Genomic DNA, 14,898 nt, shown 5'->3' on the forward strand with positions numbered 1-14,898 from the left:
CTGAAGGAAAAAAAAAAAATGAAGTTGAATCAAACTGAGGGAAACAGGAAGATCATCTTGGTCAATTGATGATTATCACATACTGATTATCATATCACATTTTTCACAAGAAATGATAAATGATAGCACTCAACAATCGTTTATATTAGATTTGCATTATTCAGTCCACATTCAAGCTAAATAAGTCTTAAGTTTGTTTGTTTTTGTCTCCCTGTATCCAGGGCCTAGTTTCTCTTTCAAGTAGCATTACTAAAAACATAAACAACAAAATGGCATTCAATACCCAAAACAGATTTTATATATATATAAATCTTTTTTTATATGTATAAATGTTAAATTTATTAAAAATTTATATATATAATTTATATATAAACTATATATGTAAATTATATATATATATATTCTTTCCATGATATCAACCACAGCAGTCTGTTACATTATTTTCTGGTAAGCATTTTGCACATTTGAAATTCAGGTATTCATTAAAGTGTTTGCTACTCTTTGTGATTCTAAAGCAGTTTTCAGGAATAATCAAGATGAACCTTGATTTACTGTGCAGTTTACTACTACAGAGTTTTATCAGATGTGCTCTCCTTCATGAAGTATATTTTAGAAAAATACTTGTTGCATCAGTTATTTAAGTGCATCTGCTCAGACTGGTTAGTTACAGCAACAAAAAAATCTCATAGATTAAGAGTTTTCCAAGATGATATTTTCATGTTTCTCCTCAAATTTTAAAAGGCCTGCATCTACAGAATGGGGCAAAAGTAGGCTTGCTGTTGTGTATATGCAAAACACACAGTTTATCCCTATATTATTATTTAGTATTTATTGTATTATTTCCCATATGAACAACTATAAATCTGTTTTTCCCCACCTTGCATTTTTTAAAAATCTATTGAATTCTCACTCTGAGCAAAAATATCAGCATACATTATTTTATTTAATTTATAATGAAAATCCTGTGAGGTTAGATATATTTATAATGGCTGCTTTCAAATGAGAAGTAGCTCTTACACATATTAAGAAATGAATCCATAGTCGCCCAGTTGTTAATGATGGAGCCAGAACCTTCAGGCAAGGATGTGAGATTCCACGGTGCAAGGATTTAACTCTCAGGCCCTCTTGGCCCTAATATTAATAATGCTGGCAAAGTGTGGCCACGTTCAATTACAGTGGCAATGGCGAAAGAAAAAATCAGGGGAAATGTAAGTAATTAGAAGAGTTTGGCCGTACTCTTCTAATGGACCAGTGGAAAATTTAGTGAAGTTAAAATATAGTACCTGTAATGATAATTCTTCTGATGAAGGAATCTAACGTCTTATCTAGATATTTAATGACTGAGCTAAGCAATGAATTGGTAGCTGTTGTTGATAATAAAATATACACTAAAACAATCAATTGGTTTAAGTTCAGCAGGGAATCTTTGAGAATTAACTGAATCAAATGCAGAATAAACCTTGAAACTGGGTGAATCTGAAAGACATATACATTCCTACATACTGTAATACTCATGTCTATAGTTAGGCAAGAAAGGCGTGGTCATTTACTTCTCTTAAATAAAAAACTTAAATCTCTTAAATAGCTTGGGTATTTAATAAAACAATGGAAAAACAACATTAAACTAAAAACATGTTGCAGAGTTATTTCAGTTTATTAATAAATATTTTAATGAAAATATATATTAACTCAGAAAATCAAACTGTATTTTATATGCATGAGAGGAGAGAGCAATTCAATGCAATCCTCTCATTACTTTTTAGTACCAATAATTGTATTTCATAGTTTTGTTTGTTAATCTGAATACCTGAATATCAATATTTCTTACAAAGATCTAGTCATACTGTAAGAAAAACAGAGATGTGTGTAACCAATTTTTAAATGTCCTTGAAACACTACAGTTGGCAAAATCAAGTATAAAATTAGCTTAGCTTCCAATTAAAATATTACACGTTGGTACTAAAACTAAGCAGCAATTTGAAACCTTCACTAACACAAAAGTTGTTACCATTTTTTTTGAAAGGTGGTAGACAATACCTCACCAAAACAGAAATTTTTAAAAGTAACCACCTTAAGAACTAAAGCATTCGAAGATAGAAACAATGAAGAAATAGAGTACTGAATTAAAAGGTGTTTGCTGTGTAGCAGGTTCCTTTCTGCCACCCCCCCCCACACCCCCTGCAAAAAGTTTTATTGTTTCCATTCTGTCCAATGCATGGGAGAGGGCTCCAGAACTATGAAAAGGCTGTCCAGTAGTTTCCCCAACAGGCTCAGATAAAAGCCAGACATCAGGGGAAAGAAAGTATGTTCCATTCACTTAATGACATTTAATTTTCTATTAATTATGATGACAGATTTTAAGGTAAAATAATGCCAGATTAGAAAACTCCTTTTTTTTTTTTTTTGGTGTAAAATAGTATATTATCATACAATTCAAAGCTTGTCCAATGGTGGGGAAGCCCTTGTGTTATATATTATGCATACAATATATTTTTGTCACCTCAATATATTTTTCAAAAAGCATGTTTATTTCATAATATAGGAAAAAAAACTGTGTTAGTATATTTTATATCCTGAGCTGCTTTTATACGTTGAGGAGCTATCATAGGAATGTAGCACCTTCTGCTTAGAGAGGAATCATTCAATGTGTTTTGGTCATGTTGACTAGAGCCACTGACTGCATATGTTTCAAATAAAGCATTTTTCTTAAAAAATCATGCTTGTTCCAAATTTTTAAAAACAGTAGTCTCTTTTTTCTATCTCTGAGAGTAAAACAGACAGAAGCATTTTATGAGTCAATTTTTTTTTGTTTGTGTTGTTTAATACGACATAGTCAATATGGCTGGAGCACAAGCACAACGGGAAAGAAGAAATCATATGAAATGTGATTGAAATGAGTCAGGGACTGATTACATTGGAATTTATAGATCATGGTAAGGACTCTTGAGATTATTTTAAATATAATGAGGGCCTCTGATTACTTGAAAGCTTGGAATTGTGTTATCTGATTTAATTATTTTTTAAGCTTTTATTTATTTGTTTTTGGACAGAGAAATGGAGGGAGAAAAAGAGGGAGAGAAATATCAATGTGTGGTTGCTTATCACGCGTCCTCTTCTTAGGACCTGACCCGAAACCCAGACATGTGCCCTGACTCGAATTGAACCGGTGACCTTTGGTTCACAGGCCAGTGCTCAATCCATTGAGCCAACACCAGCCAGGACTGATTTAAATCTTTAAGAATTCAATATGTCGTGATGGGATTAGGTGAAGTCAGAAGAAATGGAGACTACTTAGGAGAACATTTGACTCAACCATACAGGAAAGGATATTGTCTTCAGCTATGAGGGTGGTGGTAATGCAGTTAAGAAGACTTGTGCATGGTGTGGACAGGACTTGTATATTTGTAGCTTATAATGAGAAGATGAGAGAAATCAGGAACACTCCTCAGTTATTGACTTGTGGTTTTATATACTAAAATAGGGAAAGTCCAAAGACAAGTTTGCAAAAACTGGTCTAAGAATCAAAATGCTCTTTGGATATGTTGGACTTAACATACTATTAGATATGTTTGTGGAATTATGTAGCAAGAAGTAGAATTTAGAAGTGCACAAGTCTGTATTTCAGGGGAGATGGGAATAGGAGATAAAATACATATGTGTGGATATATTCATGTCAGTCTATACAGCAAAGGCTGCCACTTGTTCTATTCAGGAATTCCCATACTTTCAGGGAAGTCACCTGACAGTTAGAACAGTATTATAAATACTATTTTACCTGCCTTTACCACCAAAGCTTTGTTGATTTTTATAGTCAATTTTAAAAATCAATTCTATATCAGAAGACTATCAATAATCATAACAAATTTTAGAAATGGACTGTGATTGGTTAAATTATTGGTATTCAGGATTGGCTCAAGTATTTTAGAGATACGTTCCATACATATAAAACAAGCCTAAGGATCTGGCTCCACTGGGATGTTGCATAGGATTAACTTCAAAATGTGTCTAAGTCCAGCCATTGATTCAAAGGATTCTGGTTGCCTCATTCTGTTTACTAAATCCTGGTTCCAAAATATTCATGTGTTTGTAATGTGTTTGATACAAGTAAACTGTTCAAGAAAATGTAGGTGGAACAAACTGAAACAACAGAAAGATTGACTTCTGTCATCTCTATTGAACAAGTTATAATTCCTTCATGATAAATATTTGTTTAGTAAATGTATGTGCAGCAGAATTTAGTTGGTGAGATTTTGGGAAAGTGACTAAGTCACCCACCTCTCACTTTGTCAGCCAATATTATCAGGAGTCATCAAGAACAAACTGGCTTGAGTCAGCCTGAAACACCAGCCTTCTCTGAATGTTTCTGTAATAACGCTCCATGTAATATGGTGCAGGGAAAGCAGAAAGAGAGATGACAGAACTTGGAAACAAAGTGTTTGACTGTCACTACTACTGTTGATGAAGACAAGTGTGCTTGCCAAAGTTCTTTTACAAATCTGCTGAGGTGTTCCACAGCAGACAAACAACACTTTTATAAGGTTAGGCATGATAGAAAACCCTTCAGCATAATGAGAATGAATCCTTTCTATATAATAAAGCTCCTTTCTCTCAATAATAGACCACAGAGGAAAAGCATTCAAATACACACAGGTTTGAGCATCCAAAGATTAAATATTCTTGATTGAGATATTTTCTTCCTTATAACATCACATTTAAACTCATTATAGCCCATAACATAAAAGCATTTATTCCAATAGTGTATTTGCTGTAACTTGTCTACAAAGGAGATGGCTAACTCCCAAGGTCAGGGGCAAGGACACTGGGAGGACATTTGACAAGAGAGTGGTATTAGATAATATGATAATGAATTGACTTCACTTATCTCAACCCATGTAGAAAAGGGGGTCTTTTCATAGAAAAATGCATTGTCTCCCAGGGATCACTGTCTCACATAGAAATGCCACATTTGCATAAGGTACACACCATGACGAACTGAGCTTGTTCTTCAATGCACCGGCTTCCTTCCCTTTATCATACCTCACTGACGTCCTGGTCACAGCTCTCTCAGCATCACATTCAGCATGATGAGTGTTGTTTAGAGTGTTACAAGATTCATTTCTTTCTGTTTAGGGGTTCTCAGTTCTCTACAAAAAGAGAAATGCAAAATCTTCATTCATTAGTGAATCTAATTTACAACGATGTATTTATTCTTCAGTACCATAAAGCACAACCTAATGTCTAGTATAATAGAAAGTCTCTATTGCAATTATTGAATATGTTTAATGTAATTGTATTTAACTAATTTGTTGTAGTTAAACAATATTTTAATTATAATTTTATTTAATTATATTTTCTCATATTTGTCTCTCAAAATTCTATTATCTTTTGGTATGACTAATAGAAATGAGATTTCCTAGGCACAAACCAAGTCTTGCATGAATACTTGCCAACAGTATATTCTTATGTCCTCACCAGGACACAGTACAAGGCATATCTAAAGGATTCAATAAGCAATAAGTGCTTTTCGCAAAATTGATTAAAATCCTATTTAAATTTCATATTACTTCATTTCAATCACTCCTTTGTATACGAAATCAACTCCTTAGCTTCTGTCAAACTTTCCTGTACTCAAAAGTCTGACCTCCAACCCTGTTTAAATCTAACTCTCCACCTAAACACATTCTCGTATGTATACAACTGGCCCAATTTTATATTCATGTTCATGTATCTCAAACACTGTTGTTCCATTGACTAGTAAGCATACTCCCATTCCTTAGTGCATTCGCACACCCACATTTCTTAAACATCTATTTAATAGTTTCTTCACCCTCCCCAACTCTTCAGTATCTCTTTCTCCTTCTCCCTTTCACCTGTCAACTGCACTTCCTAATTAATGAGAAATCAAAATAAATAGATACTTGTTGTGTCTTCCCCCCACTACAGCTTGTGCTCATATACCTACATGAATGCTCTTCTGTTCTTAGGGATGAAGATCGAGCTCAGGCTAAACTCTTAATTTGAACTGCTAAAGGATAAATTGAGGTATATAACAAATTTTAAGAGTTTATTTGAGCAAAAGTCAATTTGAATCTGATAGCATCTAGTCTTGCAGATAGAAAAGAGCTTCAAATAGCCATAAAAAGTAAAGACTTTATCAGCCGAACTGGGCAGGAATGAGGAGGCTGCAGCAGGTCAGCGCAGCAGGTTGGCTATCGCAGGTTACTTCCCTGTAGGGAACGGCAGAGGCCTATCAGGCAGGTAACCTAACTAGTGCTGATCAAGTGATTTCTGATCCACTGATCTAAGATTCCATTTGTGGGAGAACTTAAATGGCAGTTAGGTCAAGTCTCGGTTTGGTTTCCTGGGGTTTAACATAAGCGACTCCCTTTGAGGCCTGTCACCTTGCTTGGAACAGTGCACTAAATCCTATCATCTCTCAGCTTCTCAAATACAGTGTACCAGCAATCGTCTCTTCTCTCTGTATTAATTCATTTTCTTTTCCAAAACATTTACATTTCTACTTACCTACTATTTCTACTTAAATATCTAATAATATCCCCCAAATGAGTAGCTGAGCTTTGACCTCTATCCTGTTCCTCCAGTCTACCAAATGCTAATTTTATTTTTACAAATGACCAAACTCTACACCCTAGAATATATTCTTGCCTGCTTTTTTTCTTCTACCCCTTCCAATCTTACCTATCCAAATCCTTGCTTTGCTTTAACTTCCACTCATATACAGAATTTGACTACTTTGATTTATATTGTCACCACCTCTTGTCTTGATATCTGCATTTGCCTCCAAACTGGCTTCCTCTTTCTTCTCTTACTGTACGACTAGACTCTGTACACAATACTGCAGCTGCAATGATCTGTTAGAATGCATTTAGTTTATGCTACAATGTCATGAAAAACTTGGACTATTTTCAAATTTTACTCAGTAAAATCAAAGCCTCCAAGGCCTATCATTATCTGGACCCTGGCCCTCATTTTTTAATTTTATGGCCTCATTTCTTACTTTGTTTCTTTTCCTCACTTTTCTTCTACCTTTGCTTGCATTGTTGTTCCTTAAAAACCACCAGCACTCACACCGATTTCTGGGTCTTTGCCATTGCCGTTGTCTCTCCACGTGGGACTCTTAGCCTGCCCTTCGCTTCCTGTAGGTCTCAAATGTCACCTCATTGGGGAAACTTCTCCTGACATCCTTCATATAACTGACACCCATCCATAGTATGCCCCTTTCAGCTTTGATATTTTTCCTATTTATAAAGAATCCCTACCTAACTCACTAAACATATTAGTTGATTTGTTTAGCATCTGTACTTCCATCACCTCAATTACATTGGAAGTTCCCCTGGAGTGCAGGGTTTGTTTGTTTGTTTGTTTTTTGTCCTCTTATTGATCCCTGAACTAGAGGCTGGGTTCTCAATAAACCCTTGGAAAAAATGAATAAATAACCATAAAGAAAAATGGCCTGTTGACTTTCTTAAATGTTTCCCCTAATTTAGTTGACAAAGGCACTGGAATAAAGAATATGGTTCCAACTCTTTTATGGTGTCATAGACATAACTACATCTAATATTTCAAACAGGAACCTGAACTTCTCTTGGTCAGAGTTCTTTATATTTAAAATGGAGAAAATCATACCTTTCTAACATTTTTATATGAATACAATGCATGAAAGAAAATATTGTGGAGCATATACAATTTTAAAAATACTACTTCTTTAATTTTCTTTAAAACACCATTAATTTAATAGGTCAGGTATTTTAATTTGAAGCAAAAAGTAATCATTTAAGAAAGAGAAAAGTTATTACTGTCATCGCATGTACAATATTTATGTTAAAGACACTGGGAAGAGCCCTTTACACTAAACATGAGAGACGTGTGCATTTCCAGTCTGGGACAGTGACACAGTGAGGTTAGGACCCAGGTGCACTCAATGGGAGAAGCTCAGTCTAATCTCTACTTAGCCTGGCCCAGGCAAAGAAGAGATGATCCCTTCATGGTTAATCTGTAGAGTCTTCTTGGCCTCTAATTTTCCTTGAGTACAATTATTTTCTCCATCCAATTGATGTGCCCAGAACCAATCTAACTGCCAAGTGCCACATCACAAAGAGAACGGGGCTGCAAAATAAGATCTTTGTCCTGCTTGCTTAGGAAAGTTGGCAAATAAACTCAGAAGGGCTTTTTATATGACATGTGTGCCTTATCCCTGTTTCCATCACACCTGCTTCTATATTGATTTTTTCCACAAATATGGAAGAAACTTCATAACAGGTGCTGTATTTTATTCATCCTTGTTTTTCGGTATTTGGAAAAATGCCTAGAACATAATAGGCATTGATTTATGTTTGCTGAATGAATGAATAATGTTCCCTACATCTGAGTTATGCTCATCACAATTTCAGGAGGCCAAAGAGAGCTGGGTATTCATTTACTAACATTTTATAATTTCATACATTGCTTCAAAACCACACAAGATATTTTTTCTACAAATTCCATTAATGTCTGCAGTTAAAGTTAAACATCTGGCCATTTTGTTTTATTAATGTAAACATCTTAATGTTCTTTCTACATAAACTATAACTATATTGAGTGATACTTAATGCAAATATAGTCTTGAACCAGAAGGATAGTAACTTTCCTTGAAGTGAATTTAACTACTATTTTAAATATGGCTACAAATTTTATACATATTTTTACATGCAGTTAATAATTATTAGTTACACAAAAAAATTACATTTTGTGATAAGATAAATGTTTAATTCCTCAGGGAAGGAAACTTTTGGGGAAAAATGATAATTAAGAACTTGAATGCCTATAGAACACGTTGAAAGTTTTAGTTCTGAGATATTCCCTGTTTGCTGAGCAATGATGGTATAAATCCACTCCTTTTAGTTCATCTTAACTGAGAAGCCTGTTCTTAATCCCTGTAAAAACCTAAAGAAGGATATGTATATACTATAGTTGTCTCTATTATTCCCACAAAAAATGATTCAAGGAAATAAGTTTGTCCCCTAAATTTGTATCTTGTTCCCATGTGATGAAGACAAGAATAAAATCCCATCTTACCAAACTCTAAACCATTACAGCATGCCACCTGCTTACAACTTAGTGAATGCTTATCATTGAGCAAGCAATTTCAATTTCTCTTTCTAACTCTCCCTGCACGCCCCCCAACAGAAACCCAAACACACAATCTTATGTGGTAGAGGTAACTACCACTATAGAAAATGCACTAAAAAATTAACTAAGCTGAATAACCATTCAATGTCATTTTATTAGTAAGAGGAAGTGTTACAGTTCAAATTTGTCTTATTCATTATCTTGAGTGTTTAATCACAATATATTAAAATATCATATACCTTTCTTTCATATAAAGAATTCTCTAAAACATATTCCTGTTTGCATTCATGGCTTTGGTCCTTCTGAGACCATAGGCTTTTTAACCTTGTTTTAGCTGAATATTACCTTCAAGTATCTGAATGTTTAATGCCAATTATTTCTTAGACTAGAAGTGAAATCGTTATTGGAGCAATACAATTCTATCATTGTATATTGTGAAAAAATATATACACAATATATTTAATAATTCTATTTAATATAGAGAAGCTTCTGATGAAAATATGTTATCAGATTATTAATTGGATCATCAGAGTGGGTTAAAGGCAGTTTATAATATGGGAATGTATATTGTAAGGGTTTTAATAAATTACATTTCAGAATAAAGAGTTAACAGTGAATTAGTAAAAAGAATTCTAAACTTGGAAATCATATATTCAGATTCAAGTTTCAGCTCTGTCATTTACTAGGTTGTTGAACTTTCAGACTGTAGGTTTCTTTTTCTGGACCTCAATTTTTTTTGCTTGTTTTTTTTTATTTTTTAAATTTTCATCTGTAAATTAAAAGTCCAGCCTAGTGATCTCTAAGTTCTTTTTTGCTTACAGTCCCTAACATCAAAATATTATACTGAAAACACCCTGATAGATCAATATTAGTAAAGCAGAATGAATTTAAATGTTCTGCTCATTCTCCATGTATGCTTTGGAAATCATGAGTAATGAATACTAAACTCACATTTCTTATTTATGTATTTCTTGATCTTATTTTGTAGATACTTACTTTGCAGGAGCCTCTGGACACATTTACTGGATTTAATAAGAAGAGAGACGATATCTACAATCTTAATTGTATAGCAGAATGAAAAACTCACAGACAGAAAGCTTGTCTTGTCAATTTAATTTCCTCTAAGCTTGTTAGAAAGAATATACCAGAGAGTATAACAGCTCTCATAGTCATTGTATTACATGAACTTTTCAATGCACATGTCAACTGGTAGTAATACATTTAAAAGCACATCACCTGTTTTGATTTAAGATAACTTTCTGTGGTTTATATCCACCATAAATTTTAGTTGAACTATCTCCATTAAATATTTTTAAAGTTGGCTTTGATAGTGACTGAACAGTTAGTATTTGCATTTCAGAGGCCGTGATAGAAAATTCAGATTCGCATGACTTAAAGGAATTGCCTTGCCCTATAACTACATTTACTACTGGTAGAGAAAAACCTGAAGCATTGTCATTTTTTATTTATCTCAGTGTAGAGAATTATATTTTTATTTTATGTGAGATTATTTTATACTATATAAAAGGGTGAGCGAAAGTAGGTCTATAGTTGTAACACAAATAAATAATACAATATAATTGATACATAATAATACAAGAATAAACTCTGCGTTTCATGTACTCACAACTGTAAGTCTACTTTTGCCCATTCCTGTATTTCATAGAATATTTCCATATCACAACTATCTTTGGGCCAATGTCTGTTTACCATATAATAGTAGATTAGCATAAGAACAAAGCAAAACCATTTTTATTAATAACATTAATTTTATATACTTATAAAAGTCTACAAACTGCAAATAAAATAATCAAGGTAAGATAATGTCAAAGAATTGAATGAAGATAATGAGAAGAAAACTCAGATGTGATAAGCATTTACATGTGAAAGGTGGTATCTTTATAAATATTATTTTTTTAACTTTCATCAAAATTCAATGCTATGAGTAAACTATATTCTTGTTATAAACTAAGAAATTAAATCTGAAAAATTATTTTTTTATAAATTCATTGTTTATTGTTTCTACATTGATAATGAAAATAGATATCCATCTAAATATATTTTAAGGCAAATCTGTACTGAACTCATTGTGTGGGAATACTTTGATTTTTATACTGCCTATCCTAATATAAACTATTCCTAAATTTCACTTTAAAAAGTAAATAAACAGACTCATTTTATTTAGCAAGATTAAAAATAAAACTAAGACATAAACTCACATAAGACTTTAATTATTGTCCAAAATAATTCCTCCAGCTATTAACTCAGACTCAGTGTCAAAAGCTAGCAAACAGTTTAAGATGCAAACATTCTATCCTGGCACTGGTACATTAAGGAGGCCACAAAATTCTTTGCTGTGTCCTCTGTTGAGAAGTGAAGTCCATGTTCTTTATCCCAGAATTTCGGCTCTGTGACTTCTCTGCCAGTTTCTGGGCCCAGCTCTCCAGAGACTGGCTGCTCTCACTTTCTGCTCTTAGAACATGTGCTGTGTCTGTCAGAACTACAAGGACCTATAAGTTTTCTTGCAAGCCCTCCCCAAAGGTACCCGAGGTCATTTAGCAGCATGACTATATATCTAGCAAAGGGAAACAATGAGGATTTTGAGATCTTATTAAGCACTAAATACATGTTGACATTAATCTCTGAAAAAAAACAAAATATCTCTGAGCAAAAACGTTTTATTCTATGGGTAACTGTAATTTATGCTTTTTAGAAAGAGCTCCAGGTTTCCTACTGGGCTCTCATAGAGACCGAAAGCTTTGCTACGGGACACCAGGTTAGCAGGTAGGTCAAATTGCCATCATGAACTGGCCGCTAAGTGATGCACATCCACCAAGCTGTATGGCTGTAATGCACATCAAGAATCCATAATAAAGTGAAAACTGCCTTCTTCTTTTGATGTGTGGGAGTCCTTTGGAGTAAGGTTTTACTCCAAAGTAAAATCCCAGAGTAAGATTTTGCAAGGTACAAGTGATGGTAAATAAAATATTGTTTGAACCTATGAACAGAGGGGCTAGAAGAGGCATTGCAGGAAGGGAAAGAAAAAAAAAAAGAACACTTGCTCTTGGATACCTAAGCTATCATTTGAAATTCCATTTCCTTTGCTGGAGAGACAATTTGAGGGGCCTTGAGATCCAAGAGAAAAATGCACCTGATATTAGCCTTCCCACTCTCTCTGCAGAGTACCGGGCATGTGCATAAATGTCTTACTGGCCACAGGGCAGCCCAATCTTCGGCTGTGTAGCAAGTGACCCAGCCAGCTATGTGGAGCAGAAGATCATCACACAACTGAGCTCTGTCCTGATTCCTGGCTCCCCCAAACGTGAACTATCATAAAATCGTTGATGTCCTAAACCATGAAGATTTGCATCCTTTGCTAAGCAGGTACAGACTAATAAAACAGACACCAGAGCCCATGTTTATTCCAAGATAAATCTGTGTTACCCTTGACAGAACAAAGGCGATTTTTTTTCTAACTTAAAAAAAGATTGAAAGGAACAACTGCCTTTATAAAATTAGAAAAATATAGAGTAAATAAAAATTCCACAAAATTCCAAATTATAAAATTATAGAGAACAATATCCTTTTAATAAAATAGTTTTACAACTTTTAAAAAGGTACTATTAGGTATATGATGAGTCAAAAATGAAAATGAACATATTTTGTTGTCATGAAGTAAAGCTATGATGTTCAAGTGCATTAAATAATTTGAAAGCAATACAAAGAGAAAATATACTATCTAAGAGAGCTTAGTCCAGCTTTTAGATATGTTGATTTATCTCACAAAATTTAATACATCAGGTAACCCTTAATTACTTATTGTGCAAAGTCTTGAAATCAAGACAAATAACTGACATTCGCCTTAAAGATCAGTTAGCACAAATTCCACCTTCAGGCTCTTACCACTCATATCTAGTGCACACAGCTTCTAAATAAATCTTCTGAAAGGTCAGCTCTGATCATGTCATAGTCCAGCTCAAAAACCTTCTATAATACTTTTTTGTCTGCAGAAAAAGAAAAAAATATTTTGTTGTTCCATGCATTATTTCATACAATGTTTCTCCTTCAGCTGGTCTAAAACAAATGCATCTGTACTCCAAAAGTGAATTCTTGTTTTTTTTCTCTCTCTCCACAAACACACACATGCACGCATACACACAACAATTTTAAAGCAGGGATCTGATATCTACAATCATAATTCCCATTCATAATTAAAAGGGAGAAAAATTAAACATATGGAAAATAGTCAGCACTCCTGGTCCTTGGAGAAAAAGAATTCTTCCACACAAGTATTTCATAACCCTATGCCCTTGAAGCAGAAGGAGTTTCCTTATTAGATCCTGGATCTGCCAAATTGAAAGAACTAGGTTCTTCATGTTCTCCCTGGCCTTAGTTTTGAGATGTTTTTTCTTGCCTATTATGTTCTATATGTATTTACATACTTCCCCTCCCATCCCCAGACCAAGTAAATTCATCTTATACTCATGTCTCTTATTAACTATATGGACTGCTAGGGTGAGAACATTTTACTTCTATGAAGTTCAGTTTCTTCAGCTATATAATTAAAGGATTTATCTAGTTTACTTCACTTTTTCATGATCCTTAAACTTATAACAGTTGTATAGCATGTTTTCTAAAAGATAATTAGCTAAACCAAAAGAAATTTTAACCACCTTTGTAACGAATGTTCCTGGATAATACATTTTAGTTCTTAATTAATTTTAGTAAAACATTTAGTTAATCTGCCTATGAATACTCTCAACTCCTATTTGTCTATTTCTCAAAAGAGAAATGGAACAGTTTATCTTGTCCATGTATCTATGAAGAAAAAAATAAATTTTGAAATTTTTTTATGATCTGTATGGCAACAAAATTAGTAGACATAAAAATAACAAGAACAACAACAAAAACGCACACACACTCATACACAAACTTGATACACCTGTGGAACAATCACCGTTGATTATTTTATTAAGTTAATGTTGTCTTTGCTGCAGCTGATTTTTTTTCCAGCACAGCACTTAACCAGCCTTGAAAATCATGCAATGTCTGGAGTTAAAACACAGAGTATCCTGGTGTTACAATTTTCTGTGACTTTCTAGTCTAAACATCATTTTCTTGAGATTCCTGGGGTTGTTCTGATGCTTCCATTAGACTTGAACCCCATTTTCTTTTCTTGAAAGTCCATTTTTACTAAAGATGACTTTAGTGACATGCAGCAAAATGTTATGACTAACACAAGGATTAAAAAATATCTTGTTCTTTGTTTTCGCACATTTGCTTCTTCCTGTTACTTTGCTGTATTGTGAATTATTCACATAATACAAGCTCTTTGTTTCAAAATCTTTGATTTCTAAGTGCAGAATTAAACTTTTATTGATTGAAATATTGTTGTAGATATCTGGTTTGGATTTATGTAGTATAGAAGTGATAACCTGTGATCCATATTCAGCCTAGCAAAAAGAAATGTATATAATTCATATTTGTATAAAGTTATATATAATTTATAATGCAAATACAATCTAATGTATAATTTATTACTTTTTATAATGTGGGATATAGCATGTATTTCTTACATACTATAAGTACACATTGTTCACTCAGTTTTTTCAAAACCTCAGTCAAACCACAAAGACTAACATACTTAGATTTCAATAAGATATTACTCAGAAATTATCAATTAAAATTAACCTTTGCTATTTTATATCGTAGTTATAATGAAAAATCTAGAATTTGCATCTCCTGAGTGAACATAATAACAATGGAATC

Source organism: Pteronotus mesoamericanus, unplaced genomic scaffold (assembly GCF_021234165.1).
Source record: "Pteronotus mesoamericanus isolate MK-2021 breed Mesoamerican mustached bat unplaced genomic scaffold, CSHL_Meso_final contig_68, whole genome shotgun sequence".
NCBI lineage: Eukaryota > Metazoa > Chordata > Mammalia > Chiroptera > Mormoopidae > Pteronotus > Pteronotus mesoamericanus.